Below are 21,629 nucleotides of genomic sequence, written 5' to 3'. Positions count from 1 at the left end.
ACTTCTTTTACTTGTGCTTTGCCTTCTTTAGTTTCGGACTGGAGGAGACAGAAGGTGGGTAAAGGTTTCGAACTGCAAAAGGTTAAAAGAGCTAGCTTGGGAGGCTCACGTCACTTGTCGTCATCTTCAGCATAACAGTCACCATTATGTCATCATGCCCTTCTGTTCAGTACAAGAGAGGCGAAAAATAGGGGTACACTCAAATCTCATTATAGAAAAGTCGCATCTGCCACGAAAATATAACTTCATTATATTGAAAAATTCGTTATCAACATTTATTTGTAACACTGTAGCTATGACAAGACTATTCTTCATTTACTTCGTTATAACCGATAATTCGTTATCTTCATGTTCGTTATAACGAGGTTTGAGTGTACATCATGTTTAGTTATATACTTGCAGGTGCTAGTTAATCGCTGCTAGCTTGTCATTTTGCAGAAAAGAGCAAAGGGAGATGTGCCATCTGGTCAGCAGTACTTTTTGGTATTGCAGTTTCATATATTTTGAGCTGATCAATTTACAGCGGACTCTTAAGCAGAACCTCAAGGGACCAGGGAAACGTGTTCCGTTTATCAGGAGTTCCATTTACAGAGAGATGAACGGTTGGAAGTCTTTAGAGAGGTTGTTACTACATAGATAGAACAAATGAATTGCTTGGCACAAAGGTGTAGAGAAAGATATTACGAAAACGTGGAAGTTAGTTAACTGCATGCCATGAATGGTGAGCCTCAAAGCATGTGTGTGCGGCGTTTTTAATGTTGGCCATTGTCGGTCCAATTGGCCCATCTTCACCAATATCGGCCATGTTGGCCATTGTCGGCGAAACTGGGCTGATGGATGAGAGCTAGGAGCTAATAAAGGCCACAAACTGTTGTAGTGACATGCGATCGTAGCCCAAACACGTGATTCAACCAGGGAGTGAATTCCTTGCCTACTGCTGATTGTCTGTGCTACTGCACCATCCTCTTGTGAATTGCGTGAGGTTTAGCATTGTTTAGCCTCTTTCACACATAACTCAAGAACTCAAGATGAAGTTGCATTTTGCCCCGAAATGTGAAGCAACCACAGCAGTGGCCTGTAATGTTTTGGATACAGCCAGACCAACAGTGTTTCCACACAGTGCCAATTGCCGGAAACCTTTCAATTGTATTGCGACTACATATGACATGTGATAGTTTGTTACGAAATGGCAACAATCTGGCACCATGGCAGTGGCTCGCACACAATGCTAGCTCTATGAAATTCCTTATGAAAGCAATGGAAATATTGAAACTAACAGACCACAAATATACCAACCACGTATCAGAAGTGTCCGTACTACTCTCACAACAGGTTATTCAGAGCTGCTGAATTGCTTACACTCAACCACGGCACCACTACAGACGACGTGAAAGAAGTTACAGGTGTTCTGTAGAACTAACGCATAAGGGTGACCAAAATCTCTCAAAATTTCTTCAGGTGTAATGTGTGTACACAGCTCATAGGCTGAAGCGCAACTATTTAGAGCTAAGTAATGCCCATACTTTCGTTCCCACCGTGTTCAATTCGTGTCGTATCGGCGTAATTTCTGCTCGAACACTTACGTCAGAGCCAACGGTACCTTTTGTGGCATGATTCTTAGCAACATGATGCGGTGATCTCGAGCAATTGAGTATACTTGTCATTATGCTAAAAGTTTCGATGTCGTGTTTCAATCAGTGAGCACTGTAAGTGCTGTTGCAAAACGTATGTAGTGTCTGCGAGCGATGTTGCCACATTTCATGTTGGCTGTCATCTTGCTTATATGGCTCTTTAGAAGTGATGCTTTCTTTTTGTGGTGTTGACAGACTTTGTTGTATACCAATGTGCACATGTTGACAAGCTGCAGCCAATGGAGTACTGAGTCTCAATCTGAGTGCATTGGCCTTGCATTTATCTCCACTTTCCATGCGCCATGCAGCCACTGTGCAAAGATCTCTGGTGACACGACATCAAACTGTCTTTAGATTATGGATGCCGCAAGCGACCTTATTTGTGATTTGTGACTGATTTAAACCTTTTTCATTCTCTGATATCTGACCAGCCACCGCAAGAGAAGGTCCCGCTTGACTTAAAGTCCATCTTATCTTCTATTTTCCAGGTTATGTGAGAAATGTGGTTACAGGCGAGCACTACCGGTTCATCAGCATGTGGACCAGTCGGACATCCTACATCGCAGCTGCTTTCATCATGCTCGTGTTTGTAAGCATAATTCCTCTTTCCTTGTATACTTATAAATTTTTCTGCACAACTTCAATGAATCTCAACTGAGTTCTGTGTAAAATGTCCTTTGTATTTCTAGTGGGAGCTGGTCCATGATAGTGCCGTGGCTGTTTGAAATGCCATAAGCATTATCGAGGATTTATGTTCGGAAGGAGGCGTTTATTTATGCTTGTGGCTTGTGCTGGCGTGACTTCGCTATCAACAGTGCATCCTAGGGTGCTTACGGCATGGCATGGGGCGTTTTCAGTGCAGTTGAAATTTTTGCATTTGCCATCAGCGTCGCGGATGCTTTGTCGATAGAATGCAGCCCAAATATAGTTTTATTTTCACAAGGCTGTAAATGAATTTAGGGAAAGTGTGCTGATGTTACAGTTCCCTCTGTATAATCAGTTTTACACTGTCCCTACACCTGTGAGTTTATATTGACTGCAATCGTACTGATGCGCAAGGTGTGCTCAAAGTTTCACCACAAATGTTCAAGGCATGCTCAGATTTCACTGTGCTGTTCAAACTGCTTACTGCTATTGCATTCTTCTCCTGTTTTGTGACAATGCACTTAAGAAACAAGCAAGAGCCAGTACTTGTGCAGCGTCACAAAATTACAGTCGCCGATTTGCACTGTTTCAAAAGAACTTGCGTCTGTTGGTTTTATTACGGGACACCTAAATCATTTTATGGCCTTTAGTTGTGGGCCTATGGGTAACTTTGAGTGGCTGCACAAAAGTTCATTGGCTACCTAACTTTAAAGCTTATTGCAGGAGCAGTGCATACACCAAAAAGCACTTATTTGTGGTAAACTTGTCTGTTAGTTTCAGTACATTTGTTATTTACAATTACTTTCGCTGGGAAATGGTCCTTGCCTTAATGACAACCGATTTTTCTCGACCCAGTTTTTCACGATGCAATAGAAAGCTCACCCTTCATAGTGTTTGTACCTGCAGCGGTTAATCCCAAAAGCGCGTGGTTATTTTATTAGCAGTATTTTTTGATCTGGAAAGCCCCTGAACTATACGTAATTTAATGAGTAATTTAACAACTTGACTACCGGTGTCTGTAGTAGCTTCTGTTACACACTTCCGTCTTTTTTTGTGACAGCCATGAAACTTCATCATGTTGAGATCGCAGATAAGCAAGCTTTGCTGTATGTGTAATGAGCTTATAAATACACAGTGTTCTATGGACGTGAACTTATGAAAAGGCGGATACTTTTTTTTTTCCGAAAGTCTGCCCTTAGGTATAATAATCAACAGTTGTGAGTTGGGCTAGCGGGAACAAAGCATTCATAATGGTACTGAGCACAAACACAAAGTGGCTGCATCCTAGTTCTCTCGTCCCTTGTCTAGTGTTTGTGCTCACAAGTTGGTACCATTGCGAATACCGTTGAGTCCCGCTACAGCGAAATTCGCGGGACACGCGAAAAATTTCGTTGTGGTGGAACTTCGTTGACGCGAAATTACCACACATACGCCAAACGACAAAGCCACGAACGAAACCGGTATCATTGTCCAGCAAATCTCCACGATGGCATGGGGGCAAAGGTTGAGACGCGCCGGGGGTGGTCAACAAAGTGTCAACTTCATCGGAGAATGCATTTCGCACCGCTGTTACACACTTTTCATGCATAGCGACCGACGCCTAACCCAACGCGCGTGCCCGGCCGATCGTGAAACTCTCATTTTATGGCACATGCTCCGCCGCAATGAAGTGGTTTGAATTATCACAGTTTCGCTGCATATTTACGACTAAGTCAGCAAGCGTGGCAAGCTTACGCTTATCGGAAGTTTTATTTCCAGAAGTCAGTCAGCTTGGATTGCTTACGCCTTGCGGCAAGCAAAGGCATTACGCGAGTCTCGCAGTCCGTCAAAAGGGTCATTGCAGTGTCATCGTCAAGTGTTCCGATGACTTTTCTAATGAAATCAAAAGAATCCATTACTTTCAAAGCAGTCGAAGGAGTCATTGTGTCTTGCGGATCGTCATCTTCATCAGACGACAAGACATTGTCGTCATGTTTCTGTGCGCTCTCGATGATCTGTGAATCGGTCAGCTCCTCGTAGACTTTCACGTTGGCGTCGACATTTATGAAGTCGTCAAGCTGGACATCGGCAGGAACAAAACCCTTTTCCTCGAGGGTCGTCCACTGTGAATCAATTAAAAGTTCATCTTCGGCTTCGATTGAACCGGTCGCCACTTCAGTGTTCCCAAACCCAGAGTGCCTGAAGCACTTTGAAATGGTATCTTGCTTCAATGTGCTCCACGCACAGGCCATCATTTGAAGTGCCATATATAGGTCGACCCCCATCTCCCGGCCTGTTTCGATGTTGAGCAGAATGCGCTGCATTAATCTGCTGCGGTATGCACGTTTCAGGCTTACGATCACACCTTGGTCCAACGGCTGGATTAGCGATGTGCAATTTGGAGGGAAGTAGTTCACCTCTGTGTTGGTTAGGACAACGTCGTCGATGCGATGGGCCGAGCAGTTGTCTAACAGCAAACACACAATGCGGCCTTGCCTTTTCATGTCGTGGTGAAAGGCGACAACCCAGTCGGTGAAAATTGCGCATGTTATCCATGCTTTTTTGTTGGCGACACACTTAACTGGAAGACCTCGGTTTCCTTTGAAACATCGCGGCTTGGCACTTTTGCCAATTACAAGGGGCGGGCACTTATCGGAGCTTTCCATGTTGGCACACGGCAGCACGGTAACCCTCTTTTTGCTGTGTTTGCCTCCGTGGCAACGTTTTCCTTTTAAATCAAGCGTCTTTGAAGGCAGCATCTCATAAAATCAACCAGCCTCGTCAGCGTTATAAATGTGCGATGGACCGTACTGGTCAAGGATGCTCGCGGCATTATCGGACATCCAGGCCGATGCAGCTTCGCCATCTGCGTCCGCCAACTCGCCAGACAGCACCTTGCCAACAATGCCGTGTCGGGCTTTAAAGCGTCTAAGCCACCCCGTGCTGGCTTTAAAATCATCGATGCCAAGCAAGCACGCGTAATTCAGGGCCTTCTGCTGTACAATTGCTCCGCTCAGGGGGACATTCTTCGCCCGCGCGCCCACAAACCAAGTGTAGACGGCCTTGTCAAGCTCCTCATGTTTGGGCAGCGTCACTTTCTTGTGTTGTGCAGACGTACCCGAAGCAAGTGCCTTCTGGATGGAGTCTTTGTTCTTTAGCACCGTGGACAGTGAGCTCGGTGAAATGCCGAAATCATGGGCAATGTTCGATTTTTTCTTTCCGCTTTCTGCCTCGGTGATCACCCGTGCCTTCTCCTTGAGAGAGAGGAATTTACGCTTCCTCAACGGCGTAGCCATTTCCACGGCACACACACCACAGAGAAAACCAGAGTAGAGCGTGCTAGAATTTGGTCACTCGAACCAGAGAAAACGGCAGCGATTGAGGTGATCCCGTGCGATCTCGTGCCGTCTCGCGCAGCCGCGTGATGATCACGCGTGGCTATGGATCGCAGTGGCTCAAATCTGTACTTTGGATTTGTCTTCCAATATGGCGACCAGGCAGCTTTAGTGCGGTTCCAGTTTCGTTTGCAGAGACTTCGTTGAACCGCAAAAAATGACTGTCACAGCTTAGGAAGGGCCATTTGAGTACTCGGTTGTTCACTTTCAGTTCAGTCTAAGTCTCGTTCTCCAAAAGTTCGTTGAAGCGGAAATACCGAATCAAACACGTTCGTTATGAAGAGAATTTTTTTGCATTACTTTCTATGGGCAGCTGATGGGGAATCAGAAAATGTTCGTTGTGGTGGAAATTTCATTGTAGTGGCGGGGTTCAACTGTACTACATTATATCAAGAATTTCTTTCTATTGAATTTTCTTCCATTGAGGTTTAGCTGTACTTTCTTACCAATGAACCTGCCTTCTCTTATTTAGACTCCTCTATCATTCATATACTTCCTTTGTTCTGTTAGCTTCTAAGATAATGTTCGGTGGCTGTGTCCAGAAAAGATTGGTGGTGCACTGTAGAGCATGATATCACAAGTTTGATGTGCCAGTGCCACGCTTTATTAGTCTCCAACCAATGCTTTAACCATTAAGTCATGATCACACGCCCACTCCTCTCATGCCAAAGTTGAGACATTTTGAATGTGCATCGCATAACATTAGTTGACATTCTCCCTTCGAGACAGCTAAAAAAGAATTGTTTAGGTTATCTGTCTCCAACCAATGCTTTAACCAATAGGTCATGATCACATGCCCACTCCTCTCATGCCGAAGTTGAGACGTTTTGAATGTGCATCACATAACATTAGTTTACATTCTCCCCTCAAGACAGCTAAAAAAGGATTATTTAGGTTATCTAAGTACGCGTTAACCCTTTCATGAAATTGTCCGTTTTTGTTTTCAGAGGTGATACATCCCCATTGTCATGTTCCTTTCCTCGTAGAAGGGGCCACGGCACCCAATTTTCGATCAAAATCTGTGTTATGTGGTTTAATCATTGTGCGTTCAAAAACAAGCTGGCAGAATTTTAGCGTATTTGATGGAGCACTTAATTTATAATGGAATGTTTTTATAAACACGCGAACGACCCACGAGTCGGGCAACACTGGCGCACCTGCGAGCCGTGGCGTAACAAGCTGCTTGCTTTGCGAGTGACTGCATTCCGGTGAACGATTTTTTTTTTTCGTGATCAGCTGCACGTGCAATGGAGCTATTTCAGCTTCATTCAGCTTGGCACTGAAATCGAATTATTTGCAGTGGCTGAAACTTTGGTAGAAGACGACGGCTCCGCTTCATACAGCACGTGACGTCGCACACACCATGGCAAAATGGTGGTCGCCGGCAGTAGGCGGGGTTTTAGGGCCATTGACCTCTAGGGCTCGTTTTGCACTGGAATATTCTTTCACAGTCCATTTTTTTATATATGTACAGGCACAATAGACCCTCTACTTCTATTTTTCACTGAAAACTGCAATTTTTTGGGTGACCGTGTCACGGCCCCTTCAACACTTTCGTGACCGCGGAAAAATCGGTTGTTTTTGGCTAGTGCAGGAAATATTTTTTTTCGTGTCACAGAAAATAAGTGATGCTAACGTGTAGTTTATCAAATAATAGAGGAAGGATTCTAACAGTATTAATTCCAAATAACGGATTTATTTTGAATATAATAAAAAAATGATCAAACCAATAAAAATGCATGAAAAAAAAAAAGATTCCTAAAAACATCAATGCTACTCTGCAGAGGGTAAACATTTAAAAAAATCGAAATATACGTTTTGAACCCAAAGCCCTAGTAGAATAATAGTGGAAATATAAGGTATGTGAGTACTAAGAATATTTACATAAATACAAGAATAAAGGCACTAGTGCCTATCATGCCACCGCGCGAGGCAGTTTCTCGACGTGGTGAAACAAAGGCTGGCTGCACATGTTTCGGAAAAAAAGTTTTTTTTTCTGTTCAACTTTCCGAGCATAGTTTGCAATTCTGGTATTTTTTTTATTTTTCTGTGTATTTGTTGAAATGAACAGTGTAGCCTGTTCCAAATCTGCAAAAATTCATAATTGTACCCTCATTTGATTCTTTCTCCCTCATACACTGCCGAATACCATACCGACCTTCAGGTTTCACCATTTTCTCATCCACTGAAAGGTTCCAACGGCGTTAAAAATAGCGTAGAAAAATCATTCATGGCTTGCAATAAAGAAGACACGTGATGAAGCTTCTCGTGGGATGCGACGGTCGTCTTCTTCAGATCAGACCCTCAAGAAGCCTTGAATAATTTCCGTGGCATCGCTAACGGTGGATGAAGGCCTGGAAATATGTGCCGTCGACACCAACACCAATGCAAGCGCGGGACTTCAACGATTACCATGTACACATGGAGTACGAAGAACTTGCTCATCTTCTCTTCATAACCTCCCACCACGGATCCGTCACTCTCACTGTATGTTAGCTTTTCGAAAGTATGCATCCACGCATACTTATCTGTGTGGTTGCATATCTTTCTGACGACTTCTGCGGTGAAAAAACAACACGAAGACGCTGCCACGCAGCACATCGGAGCGTTGGGTCGAAGTCTACTCCGCGCCGTCTTCGCGGAGAGAACTGTGCTCTTTCTGCAGCCGGCGCCAAATGCTCCCGCCCGAATGAAGTTAACACCTTGCAGGTAAGAGCTGTTATTTTTAGTTCCCACCGGATACGTTTACATCGACGCCGGCAGCGATAAAACGACCCGAGGAGAAGACGAAACTTACCGGCGGATAGGTGCTGATGTTCTGCGGAGGTTGGACGCACTTTCGCCGTCCGTACTGAAGCCTGGCGAATCGAAGTCGTCTTCCGTGTCTGTGCTGCTACCATCATCCGGAGATTCCCGGATTCCCAGATTAATCGGAATCCATCGAAATTCGCCGTTTCTGTGGAGCACCCGCGAGCAACGTCAACGCGAAGTCTGAAACAACGAGCGCTCACCTACCCGACTGCGAACGAGCTTTAAAAATCTCCCCGTGGTAGAAAAAAGGAACTCGCAAACAAAACTGATAAAAAACATGTTATTTTACCCTGTGTATTGCATTAGCTATCCAGAACCGCTCAGGGAGTGCCATAACTTGAACTTGAAGTCATTGATAACATACTATCGTTGGGAATAGGTGCGGTTACGAAAGTGTTAACTATGAAACAAATGCACCGGTTTACAATAGACTCTCTGTAAACGGAAGCCTATTAAATGGAACACCTGCTTAAAGGGACACTAAAGGCAAATATTAAGTCGACGTTGATTGTTGCAATAGCGTTGCAGAAACCTCGTAGTGCTTGTTTCGTGCCAAGGAAATGCTTATTTTGAAAGAAAATCACGTTTTAGTGATCTGCACAGCATTAGCGCACTTCAAATCACCCGCCTGAACGGACCTTCTGACGTAGCAGTTGCCGTGCCCAACGTTGCCCGCCTTTACTGCCCGGCCGCCGAAGCTATGGCTTCTTGCTCAACAGCAGCCATCAACCTTGCCAAGACGCAGCCACGGGCCACTCCAAAACTGTATAGTTCACTGTAACTGAGCTCAGCTTGGCCAGCAGCAGCAGAAGTAGAGTATCGACAAAGCGAAGATAGCGAGAGCCAAGCACAAGCAGGTGTATGCGATACTGAAACTACCACTGAGACGCGCATCTCGCCGAAAACGGAACTTTTGAACCACTCACGCCATTCCTCATGATAGCGCCAAGAGGTTATTTTTCCCATGAATCAAACAGAAACGGACAAGCAGCATTTTATTACGTCTTGTGATGCGTGAAATGTTCTTTTTTCATTGCAACTAGTTTGATTAGTAGTGGTTAATTGTACTCAGGACTCTCAGTCGTCATCGGGATCATTTCCAAAATGTCCCACTCGTGGCGCTCATCGTGTCCTACATTTACCTTAATTTCTCGATTACTAGAGCACTGCTGTTGATACTATTGACGTTTTAGACGTTCTCACACATTGACCTTTCACTCTGACATAAATTGTTATTTGCCTTTAGTGACCCTTTAAATGGAACAACTCACTCTGATATGATTTGTTCCGTACTTGTATTCTGCAGCCCTGTTCATCTCTCAGTAAAAGGAACTCCTGTTAAATGGAACACATTTTACTAGTCCCTTGAAGTTCCGTTTAACGAGAGTCCACTGTTATTTTTCGTTTTAAAGGAGGGTATAAAAATAGCATGGGCAATGGCAAATCTGCTCTTGGTGTATGCTTCACATCCTTAAAGTAATAAACCACGCAGCAGCCTCAGAAGCACTGCTGTTTCTCAGTACTACACGCATGCTTCAGCACTGGCTCTACTAGGCCATAGCGTGAGAATTTTGTGCAGTGAGAGTTGCCTCTTCCATGGTTGGCAAGCCCTCATATTCTGGGTCCAATCTTGGCTCGTGTTTATATGTGACAGCTTCGACCAACGGTCGAAGGTCTTGTTGAGGGAAAAAAAGGTTGCTATGGACATATAACAAAGGGCAGAAGTATGCATGAGTGGTGGCATTGTGTTGCGACACGAATACTTGAATGGAGAACTGCTAGTCCATGAACAACCCCTTCCACATGCCCATGCACAGTGCAACAGCGCCCAGGAGGGGGTGCAATTCACAGCTGCCAACAAAAATTCAGGCTGGCAAAACGCAGAGGGACAAGATAATATGCTAAACAACAGATGGCAGAGCCACCACAGAACTCCCTGGCCTTGAGTTACTGCACTCGTTCAAGTGGAGAACATACTTGAAAAGGCGTGAAAGGACAACCACAGAAGAAAGGCAGAAAAACAGGACGATGTGTTCAGGATAGCACGTCATCCTGTTTTTCCGCCTTCTTTAGTGGTTGTCATTTCGTGCCTTCTCAAGTATGAATTCGAACCAGCTCGCCCAGCTTTCTGTCGTGCAAATGGAAAACTATATACGTACATCACTGATATGGCAGTATAGAAGGGCAGACATCACTGACATTTAAAGGGACACTAAAGAGAAAAAACGATCTTTCTCATATCAGTAAGCTGCTCTTTCACGATACCGAAATCACACTTGCCGCGAGAAGACGCTCGGTAAACGAGAAAACTTGCAAAACGAGAATGTGGGTGGCAACGCTATCTTTATATTCCCACCCCAGTCACCATGATGTCATAGATTTTGATGGCATCTGCTAATACCTACATCCTAATCGGCAAAAATTAAATGCATCGTCTTGTGAGGGGCCGTAGACTGAACATGCCAAGTTTCAGGAAATTTCGTTGAGCCAATGTCACCAAAATACGAAAGGTGCACTTTGAAATTCGTGATGTCACACTCAAAGATTTCGGCACGAAATTTAAAAATGAGACTTTTTCCTTTCTCCTCTATCAATGAACCTACTGTAGTGGAATTAATCTCATTAAAGCTTACAATGTACAATTTATCAATCTGAACCAATTCATTGTTTTGCTTTTGTGTTCCTTTAAAGAACAACAGGCGGTTGAAATTTATCTAGTCCTCTACGGCGATACAGTGGCTACGGTGCTTGGCTGCTGTCGTGTAGGTTGCAGGTCCACTCCCGGCCGTGATGGTCGCATTTCAATGGAGGCAAGATGCTAACCCTCCACTACGGCGTCCCTCATAATCGTATCATGGTTTTGGTACATAAAACCTCAGATATTACTATTTATTGAAATTTACCTAGTCACCCACTAAAACAAGCCTTATAGTTGCACGGGTCTTAAAAGACATGTTAAACTCCTTGTTTAATTCCTTTTTTTCTACATTGCCCGATGTGTTGCATCGTGAGGGCATGATCTTCGCAGTGATGAATTATGAATCTTCGTCAGTGTACTTCTTGAATCTTGCTAACGGGCATCAGTAAAGGCCAAAGTTTAGCAGTTTAGCTCACTGCTTCAGTGAAGCTCACTGAAGCTCTGTTCTAAAGAGACACTTCTTGCCAGCGCTTCTTGGAATTTTTGGTAGGTTCTAGACTTTTTGGTTTCTCTGAAGATACTACAAGCTCGGCAGTCTGCACTGTGGCACGTCGTACACAGGACGTTACCTTCCTCTCTCGGTTGTGATTAAATTCTGCTCGCTTGTGAAGATGCGAAGCTTTCAGTGACCTACAACTCGGGTAGCTGTTGCTTGGTGTAGCTTAAAGTCTCGAAGCTAGGTGGGTGGCTTACGCACCGCAACAATTCTCCTGCTCACGTAGTGCTGCGGTGCAAGACTTCCTGACGAACACGGGGCGACAGTGCTACATGACCACTTTCTCCTCTTTCGGCTCTCTGCATTATCCCCCCTTGCAGCTTCATATCTAAAAGAACAAAAGGAAAATGTAAACGAATGCACTTTCAAGGTGTTGAAGACACGTTCGAGAAAACGATAGAGCCATTGAAGATCATGAGTTTGCAAGAACTGAAGAACAGTTTTCAACGATGAATATATAGCGCTTCGTTTCGTTAAAGTGCGACAATGACGACGAAAAGCTGAGGCACACAAACGATGGGACCCAGCCCTGACTGTCAACTGAAACTTTTATTGAAGAAATGTAGTTCTTATATGGAAGGCCAAGCTTGCGCACCTGCGCAGGGCAATCATCACATACATTCTTGCATAAATGAAATACAGAAAAAGGGGAGCAGGGGTTCCCACGAGTCATTCCTTTCGCCGCTATCTCGCAATCAAGGAGGGCGATAGACGGCCAGCTTATGCACGTATCTTCTTTGCACATGCGTGGAAGTTCGGCCTTCCGTATAAGAACGTGTTTCTTGAAGAAACATTTCAGTCAATAGTCAGCGCTGGTGCCCGTCGTTTGTGTGTCTTAGTTTTTTCGCCTTTGTTGCTCTTTAATAAAATACAAATTTACAGTGAACTGGGCTAGCTGGTACTGGTTTAACAAGTACCAACTAGCCCAGTTCACAGTACTCCTAAACATAAAAGTGGTTGGGCAAGTTTACTGCATTTATGAAACAGTAATTTGAATATGGCTAATATGTCAGATAGTATGTAATAAAAAAAAGACCTCTTGTTTCTCCTGAGTCACTTCTCAGGACGCCTTCTATTATCAGTATGAGATGGCCTGGCAGCATCCAAGGCAATCGCCGTGATATGATATACATTGTGGTCATGTTCTTGCTCCGAAGCATCTATCAACATCATTCATACCCTGTCCCTCTCCATGTTTCCTGTAATGGCAAAGGCTGGGCCTCTCCCGTTATACCAGCGTCCGCTATCTTGACCACGTCCTGCGTGAACCTAAGCACCTGGGTGTGCATGAGTCCCAATTCCATGCCATGGCAGCTGCACTACGACAGAGATGAAGTGCAGAAACATCTTTGTGCATCTGTGAAATTGAGCACCCTCGGCCTTTGAGGCCTGTAATTGTCAGCAAAAGGTTGCCACTACTCTGCCATCATTCACACTGTTTTACCATTGTCACCATTCTCGTGATGTCGTAGCTGCTGTGACATTACCACTGTTTCTTTGTCGGGAAAAAGGAAGCGCTTCCTTGACTGCAGTGTTTCCTCGTGAGCACATGAAAATGATTCAGTGAATATATATTTCTTCCTGCTGTTCTTTTCTTCCAGACACTCTCTATCTCCATGCTGCTTCGGTACTCTCACCACCAAATATTTGTCTTCATAGGTAAGTTCGAGATCTTTATTTTTGAAGAGTTTGCTGGCGCCATTGTAACGCTTAGCACTGGAGGCAGGCACATATTGGTATGTCAACGACGAACTGCGATAACGCCACGTACTGTTTCGCGCGCGCTGTGCTTATCAGTTATCTCCCTCGCCACCCGAAGCGTTCATAAGCTGCTGCAACGGCCTAGATGTGAGCCACTCTGTAATTTGACCTTTAGTTGTCCACCGGCAGCCAGGCTGCTGTCCGGTTACTTTGGTATGCAATAAAGGCATGCTGTTTGACCGGCTGGCTTCCTTCGATCAGGTGTGCATCACCCACAACACACATCATGCACAGCCGCAGCCCTTGCAGTGCTGCTTGCGTTCCAGCTCAGGTGTGATAGTAATACGCATTTTGGGCGGGGCGAGTGGAATGGGCCACAGTCACGCTGGAACGCTACCATACATTTCCAGCACGGCCGTGAATTAGCTTATCGTCGGGCTGTATTCACATGCCTTAACCTGAAGAACAAAGAAACGACAAAGAAATCCTTAGTGAAAACTGGTCAGTACACAGCTGTCTGCAAGGGTCACATAGAATGTCATAGAGTGTCACTCTATGACACTCTATGACACTTAGAGTGACATAGAGTGACACTTTATGACACTTAACATAGAGTGTCAAATAAAGAGCAATGATACCACACATAAATACTTAGAAAAGACTTGCAAAACATAAAAATATTTAGAAAGACTTGCAACGAAAGACATAGAAAGGCAATAGCCTGACGAAAGGGGGCGTCAGCTTCGCTGTTTCGACGGATTTCACCGAGTGGAGCTGGCTGAAGCTTTTCTTTTTTAGGGCATTGTTTCTTGTGAACATGTACACCTGTTACATCGCACTTCTATATGAAGCGACGTGGTAACAGAGAAATCTTTTGGGTGTTCTGGTTTTCTTCTTTTTTTGCCGCAAATGATGGCGGAGTGAAATGAACCAACTCCAGGGTTTCACTGGCAAGAGTTTGTGCATCGGTCCAGATCATTTGTTTCAGGCCATATCGGTAGTTTTTCATGGACGTAGATGACAACTTTCCCATGCTTTTGCAGGTCTGTAAGAATTGAACTAGCTATCAAAAGCAAAGAAGTCCTTTTTGAGTGGCACGATTTTTTTCTTTTTTTATTTTCTTCACAAATAATAGCAGAGTGGAATCGGTGCTGCATGGCAAGCTGGTGTTCTACCATAGTGCCGCACCACGGCTTTTTTTTTTCAATAATGCATAGGAATATTGCCATCAAAACTTGTCAACTATTCCAATAAAATTCATCGCTTGAGAATTACACTCACTTGCACAAAACACACAATTTCACGAAGTCCTCTTGAAACTGTTTCGGAAAAAGAAAACCATACACAGGTGTTATATAGTACATAGAGTTGTGTTAACACGTGTAATATTGTGTGGCAGAAGTGTAGAATCGCACATGGTGTCACACCATGTGAACTTTGCAGCGAGTGGGTGGTTTAAGGCTCGACAGTTGCGAAGTGCTCGGACATAGTATGCATTACCATCAGCAACAGCATCAACAAAGTGTGCAGCTGCATAGGTGTGTGTATCGATGCGTATTGGGTACTTCACTAATTCGCAAAATGATGAATTGTGGCGCAGTGGGCACTTCGCAACTTTACACGCAGTAGCCATTCCAGGCCGGCTTAAAATGGCCAGTGTTACGCATGCGGACGTTCCTTTCCTTGCGACACAGTTGAGGTGCCCTCCGAGAAGCCGAGCCTGGCTAGCAAATGAGAAGGCGATGTGAACAGAGCCCGATTACACTGTTGCATTCTACTCTTCAAGACAAAGCGCAAGCATCCTCCAGGTTTTTTTTCTCTCTTTATATTTTACATTTGTACAGTTATGCTACTTATCCATTGTACTGCCATATTCACACAGCTTTTGACTTCATATACACAGTATTTTATTAATAAATAGTGTGAGCGCTAAATGCATGCACTGTCCTCTTGGTTTCCCACTAGAGTCACGCAAGTTCTTTTTTTTTGTACTCCACATTACTGACGGTGTTAACTGTGTTTGGTTTATCAGACAGTGAAATCCGTTTCCTCTTACGTCCAGCCATTTCGCATAAGTGCGCACCCAAGCCCTGTCACTGGTCATGTAAAGATGAAAATGACCGCAGCAGGCCACTTTTAAACGCCGCTGGATTGGCTCGGCCACACCAGTGACTTGTCCCACGGCAACAATGTTACCAGACATGCTAGTTGTTTCTCGTCTAAGTGATAAAAAAAACACATCAAGTGTCGGCATCACATAACTTAATTGTTTAAGCTCCAAACATTTCCAAGCTATTCTTGCCCTAAATTTAGTCTGCTTTAGCAGTTAGTCGACTATATAGCCATGTCCATTATGAGGGGAGTGAATGCCATTTAACACTTTGTGGTCCGAAACCTCTACCCGCCTTCTGTCCAGTCCAATTCCGGTCCGAAACTAAAGAAAGCAAAGCTCAAGTAAAAGAAGTCTACTTACTGTTTTAGATATAGCGCATAATGCATTGAGAAAATGTGTGTGAGTCAATCACAAAAGATCTTGTCATGCAGTGCCCGACCATGGACCGCATAGGGTTAAAACGCGTTGTGACCAAACAAATCTATGGGTATGGTCAGTTGTAACCAGAAGTTTGTGTTGCCAGATCCGTTGTAATGAGCGGAGACGCACTTACCTTGCGTGCGTAAGGTAAGTGCGTGCTCAAATTACAATTAACCACATTCTAAAGGCATAAATTGGTAAACCATGCCGTCGTCATGTTCTTGCCGTCTGCACGCTTTTTCACATCAACATAGAATTTACATTTGCTCATATATACCTGCCCCAAAGATTTCAACGTTTAGGTTCATAGAGGAAACATGGGTCATACACAAATGTTTTCCCGTAATTCAATGTTATAGCTGTGAAGAACTTGTTGCCGCAAATAGACCCTGCACTTCAGCATAACGAAGCAGTGGGAGTGGCGCTACTAATAGAACATGCATAACGAGATGGTTCCTGAGGCTTTCTTCCGAGTTGATAATTGGGTGCACTTATTATCAGATGTGCGAGTTACACGCGAAAGCGTATTGACACACAAGTCTTTACATGCTTCAATTATAATCACCATCGTCATAGTGGATATATACTTTCAGTGGCATAGGTGTGTACAACATCACTTGGGCGCAACTACAGTGAAGGTGCCATTCACTGCTTCTGGACTTCTGTCGTCTTTCCTCTCGTAACATATCAGATGCGCAGCGTATATATGACTACACCTTAAGTGCTCTGAAACCAAAGCTGCAAATCCAATCATTTTCACTACCCCAAGTCAAGTATAGAAGCGTAATAGTTACTACATTAGTAAGGCATTGGCAATGTGTGTTAGCACACACATTTAATTGTTTAGGTCCTGCTACAGATGGTCTCCAGTATTTAAATGGAACATGTCCTGTTACCTGCACATGAACCATTCAACATTCCCCTTTCATCTATAACTTTTCCTTCCCCTGCCGTTTGGGAAGACAGCATTCAGTGAAGAATATGTCCAGCTAGTAAAAGAACTGACAGTTGGGCGAGTTGGTACTGATTCATCATACAGTGCACAACACTAGACAAGGATGAAGAAGAGACCGAGTGCAACATTTTGTGCTTGTGTTGTTTCCGTCTCTTCTTCGTTTTTGTTTAGTATTGCGCATTAAATGAAGGATGTCCAGCTAGTAGTGAGCGAGCTGCACTATTTTAGCAGCTGCCTCTATCGCATCTTTATTAGTGCTTTGGCAATTCACTTGTCAGTTGTAATATCATCCACCAATAAGAAAATATTGACAGTGGGTGCTCAAGGGAGATCTGAGTCTGAAGCCAGTGTATAGACTGATCACTGATACAAAACATGTCTCACCCTAAAAACGGGGGCGTGACTGCATATCCCGCTCAGTAGCAGCCGTTTATTCATGTTTGTTTGATTTAATCTGGATCGGTGTGATAGATTCGGTCTGTGCGAGGTCATTACTGAATGTTTCACTGCTCCATTGGACAAGTTATATCGCTCAGTGGCTGCATATTTCGTATAAGCCCATACCAGCTTTCACGCCACCCCTGAATTATTGCGAGGGTCGCAATAACTGGCGAACAGCAGGTTTGGAAGCACTTCCAAGCATTAAACATGGAGGTTTGTGAGGTCGCGCCATCTATCGCAGACTAAAGGAAGCTTGCGGTGAAACGCTTCGGTAGGACGTCGACAGATGGCGCTACGTGACCGCGTTCATTTGAATTTGAGAACTTGTTTCATACGGTTTAGGTGCGAGATTCATACGTGCCCTAAAATATAAAATCGGGATGTCACGGTCATCATTATCGTGTGCTGGTTTCAACTCGATGATGATGGTCTTCCTAACGTTGGTGCGCGCTTGCGACCTGCGTTTTAGCTTTACAGTGGAAGCTCATGTTATCGCACCGCTAACGGGCGCTGCATTGCCGCAGTGTTCATGGCTTAGCGATTGCAGGTTCGAAGAAATACCAATACGGAATTATCTGCAGGCTAATTAAAGTGATGTAGCCTTCGTAGATAAGGCGCAGTAGATAAGGCGCAGGGTACAAGGGATCACACCTTCGCCACTCTGCCATTGGTAATCGCGGGTCGTATCGTGCAGATCCACTGTCTGTTGCTATGTGCACACTATTTCAGCCGCTTATTGTCGATAAGAAACGGAAGTTCCAGTCGTGTTGCATGTTCACTTTAACGATGAAGGGTACTTTCGTCAGGGTGCAAAAGCGGTGATTTTGTCAGTTAACGTGACACTCAGTTGAGATGGGCTATATGTTATCACGCCATTGCAATGACCTTCCCCGTAAGTAGTAGTAGTAGTAGTAGTAGTAGTAGTAGTAGTAGTTAAAATAATAATAATAATAATAATAATAATAATAATAAGCACTTTTTTATGCGATAGGATGCTTGGTAAAGTAGAAGCACGCAATCGAAAAGCATGGGTGGCGACGCCGCACCTTGAAGTTCCTGCACCAAGTCTCCGTGACTTGGTGCATTGGCTCTTACGTATTTCAATCAATCAATCAATCAATCAATCAATCAATCAATCAATCAATCAATCTTTACGAGTCACGTCAAAAAGGTAATACATTGCAGATAAATATGCAGGAGGAGGTCCCAAGATTACAAACCGCAGGCGGGACCTCCGCCTGCGGGAACGAATAAGGAAAAACGATTTGTCTCGTATTAGCAAATTACCCTCTCACTACACCGAAAGCACTATACTCATGCCGTGACGTGACTTTCTTTACAAAAGAAAACAACAGAAAAGCAAGCTATAAGGAAATACAGGTGGCGACGTCGCCGTGAGGTTCTCGCACCAACTCGTTGTGACGTCATAGATTTTGACGACGCCAGCTGCTTGTGGCCACACCATTATTTACGGCTAAAACTGAAACTACATTGTGATTTAAGTGGGTCAGACTCTTAACGCGGCAAGTTTCGGGAGATTTCATTGGCGGAAAAAATATGAAAAGAAAAAGATTGAAATCCGTGACGTCACGCCCACGCTCATGTGCTGAGGTTTCGGCGCGAAATTAAAAAAAAAATGTACATTTACCTTCTGGTGATAAACCTATAAGTAGAGTTTTCAAAGAATATCAGTCAGTGGCGTATACAAGGGGTTGGACGGTTCAGACCCCCCCCCCCCTCCCCTCCAGTTTTTTTTTTACATTTTGTATGTGACATATACGCCCACACACAAATACGCGCACGATCATACATGAAGAGGTCAACCCCTCCACAGCCCCTCCATCCGAAAAAAAATTTTTGGCTACGCCCCGGATATCATTGTAAAGTGATTTGGAGTTTCACGTTAGTGTCCGAAAAACGGAATCACTTTTGCACTTCGTGTTGCTGAAGGGTGCCTTCCAAAATATATCGTTGCGCATTTCATGGTAGTAAGTTGATTATCACGGAGGACAGTGAGGCCTTCATTCGCTTGCCTACAGGCTAATACGACAGGCGGATGAAGTAGTACAAAAACCCACGTGATCTACATCACTGATGACGTCACGTTAGCCAAAGGTGCGCCGATCCCGGAGGTCGTGGTACGCCGCGCGAAGTGCGGAAGATTTCCGGGGGTGGTGGTTGGGGGAGGGGAGGAACAATGCAATCGACTGAAAACGCCGAGGTAGCTTAATACGTGTATCTCACACTGCGGCTCATTATGTCTTGCGAGAAGTCTTGACCCCGATTGTTTAACTTAAATTTAAGGCCCCTAAACCGCTCCAAGCTCAAAGTCGAGAGAGTGGGTGCTCTCTCGCCTTCACTGCCCTTCCTACAGGCGCTGTCTCCTCCTGACCACTCATTTATTCATAAAACACGTGGACAACGTCTGCAGTAAGCGTTGAGCCTAAGCCTATCAGTATTTCGCGCTTTTCGGCTTCACGCTGTTAGCCCCACTTTCGCAATCGAAAAGGCACAAAAGGAAGTGAGATCAGTTCATCGTTCAGGATAGACATGCGAGACAAGGCAGAACGAGATTGCGACTGCATGGCAAAGCAGGGTAGGAAAGAATCCACAACATATATATCCCTCGTATATGGACCAATCGAGAGCTTGCTTCCTCATAACGTCACGAGAACAAACTGTTGTCGTCACGAATTGTGCCGAAAAGGCAAGAAATGCCAGGAGAGAGTAACGCGCTCTTTCTTTGCGTATTTTCGGAGGTTGCTTAGGGACCGTTTAATGCACTACCAAGTGTGCAGCGGGCTTTCGCCTCCAAGTGTTGCAGGGAGTGCAACAGGCTGCCGAACTTTCTTGCCATAAAGGGGCTCTGCGACACTTTTCGATCGCTCATCGAGACTCCTAAGAACACGCGAGCGAAACACTATAGCACAGCTCGCGGCCTGGAATTTACAATGAATTCTCAAAGTCAGCTAGTAATCGCTCACTCCTCTCTCGACAAATGATGCCATCAACCCAAGTGACCCCGAAGTCTACAGCCCAAAGTCCACGGGCATTGGCTTCGCGAACTGCGCATGTAGTTACCGCGGCCGCCGCGGGATGGCGCGACGTGCCCGCTCGCGGTGGCTCTTAAAGTAAGCCGCGCGTTCGAAGAAAAAAAAAATGGAAAAGAAAGTACTCAAGCTCATAATGTGCGCTAACGAGAGGACATAGCTTTTTGCCCCCTTGTCATTCCCCCCCCCTCCCCCGCTTAGCTTTCATAGCGCTCGCTTGTACGAAACGCTTGCACTTGACAGATTCCCAAAATTCTTGCGGCAGTCGATTCGGAAGAAAATAAGCTCTTTTAATGAAGCCATTAGACGATTACTTGGAAAAATGTTGCAGGGCCCCTTTACGAAGACACACGCTACTTCGCGGCGGGTGTAAAATTTTGGCGGCGGCGTATTCGTTAACGCGTTGTCTTTGGAGACGGTCTTTATTTTATTATTTTATATATTTTGGCAAGAACACTCGTCAAACAAAAAAGGCTTGGAAACGCGTCTGTAATTGCACTTGGCCGATGCGTCGCTTGATGTCGCTTGCCCGGCAACCCGGTATTCCGCTAATGCCCTCGCGTACACGGGAGTACCGAACAACCCTCAGAATAGAAGTTTTTAGCGTTTTTTTTAGCCTGTCCGATATTCCGCTATACGCCTAGTGCGCGCCGATGGAAGCGCCATAGGCGGCGAACTCAATCATTGCTCTCGGGAAAGCAAGCAGACGGCCGCCGTGGTTTCCTACGTCGTTGTACGTGTGTTTCCGCGTTGTTCACGTTTCCGTAGTGAAATAAGCAACGTTCGTCGTATGTGTGGTGGCCGAGACTTCAAGGGATGCCGAATAACAATTGCTGTGGAGTGGAGTGCTCAAACACCTACAAAAAAATTACAGCATTTCCACGGGTGAATGATGAAGAGCTTGGGCGAAGCTCCTGAAGCAATCATGGTCTCAGGATCGGCTTCTCGTTGAGCCCGTTTCGCAGCGGCGTCCCTGGCGCGTACCGTCTCGGAATCCGCCTGGCCGCCGCCAAGCGAGCGCCCGCCGCTGCGCATCGTTCATGCTCCACCAACAATACGACACGTACGGCGACGATCCAGGAGAATGAGGGAGGCGCTCGCTCCCCGCGCATCCCCGCGCAGCCCGCGCAGCAGCCAATCGGAGAGCAGCGGCACTTCTAGCCCCATCTAGTGTCGATTCACACAAGCGCAATATTGCACACAATTCTATTGGACCAACGCCATCTAGGAAATGAGACGAAAAATGGTGATGATGACACGGATTGTGTACAGCGCCATTTAGAATATCGTCCCT

The sequence above is a fragment of the Rhipicephalus sanguineus genome, chromosome 9, assembly GCF_013339695.2.
Source record: "Rhipicephalus sanguineus isolate Rsan-2018 chromosome 9, BIME_Rsan_1.4, whole genome shotgun sequence".
NCBI lineage: Eukaryota > Metazoa > Arthropoda > Arachnida > Ixodida > Ixodidae > Rhipicephalus > Rhipicephalus sanguineus.
Note: the sequence above shows the minus strand (reverse complement) of the source record.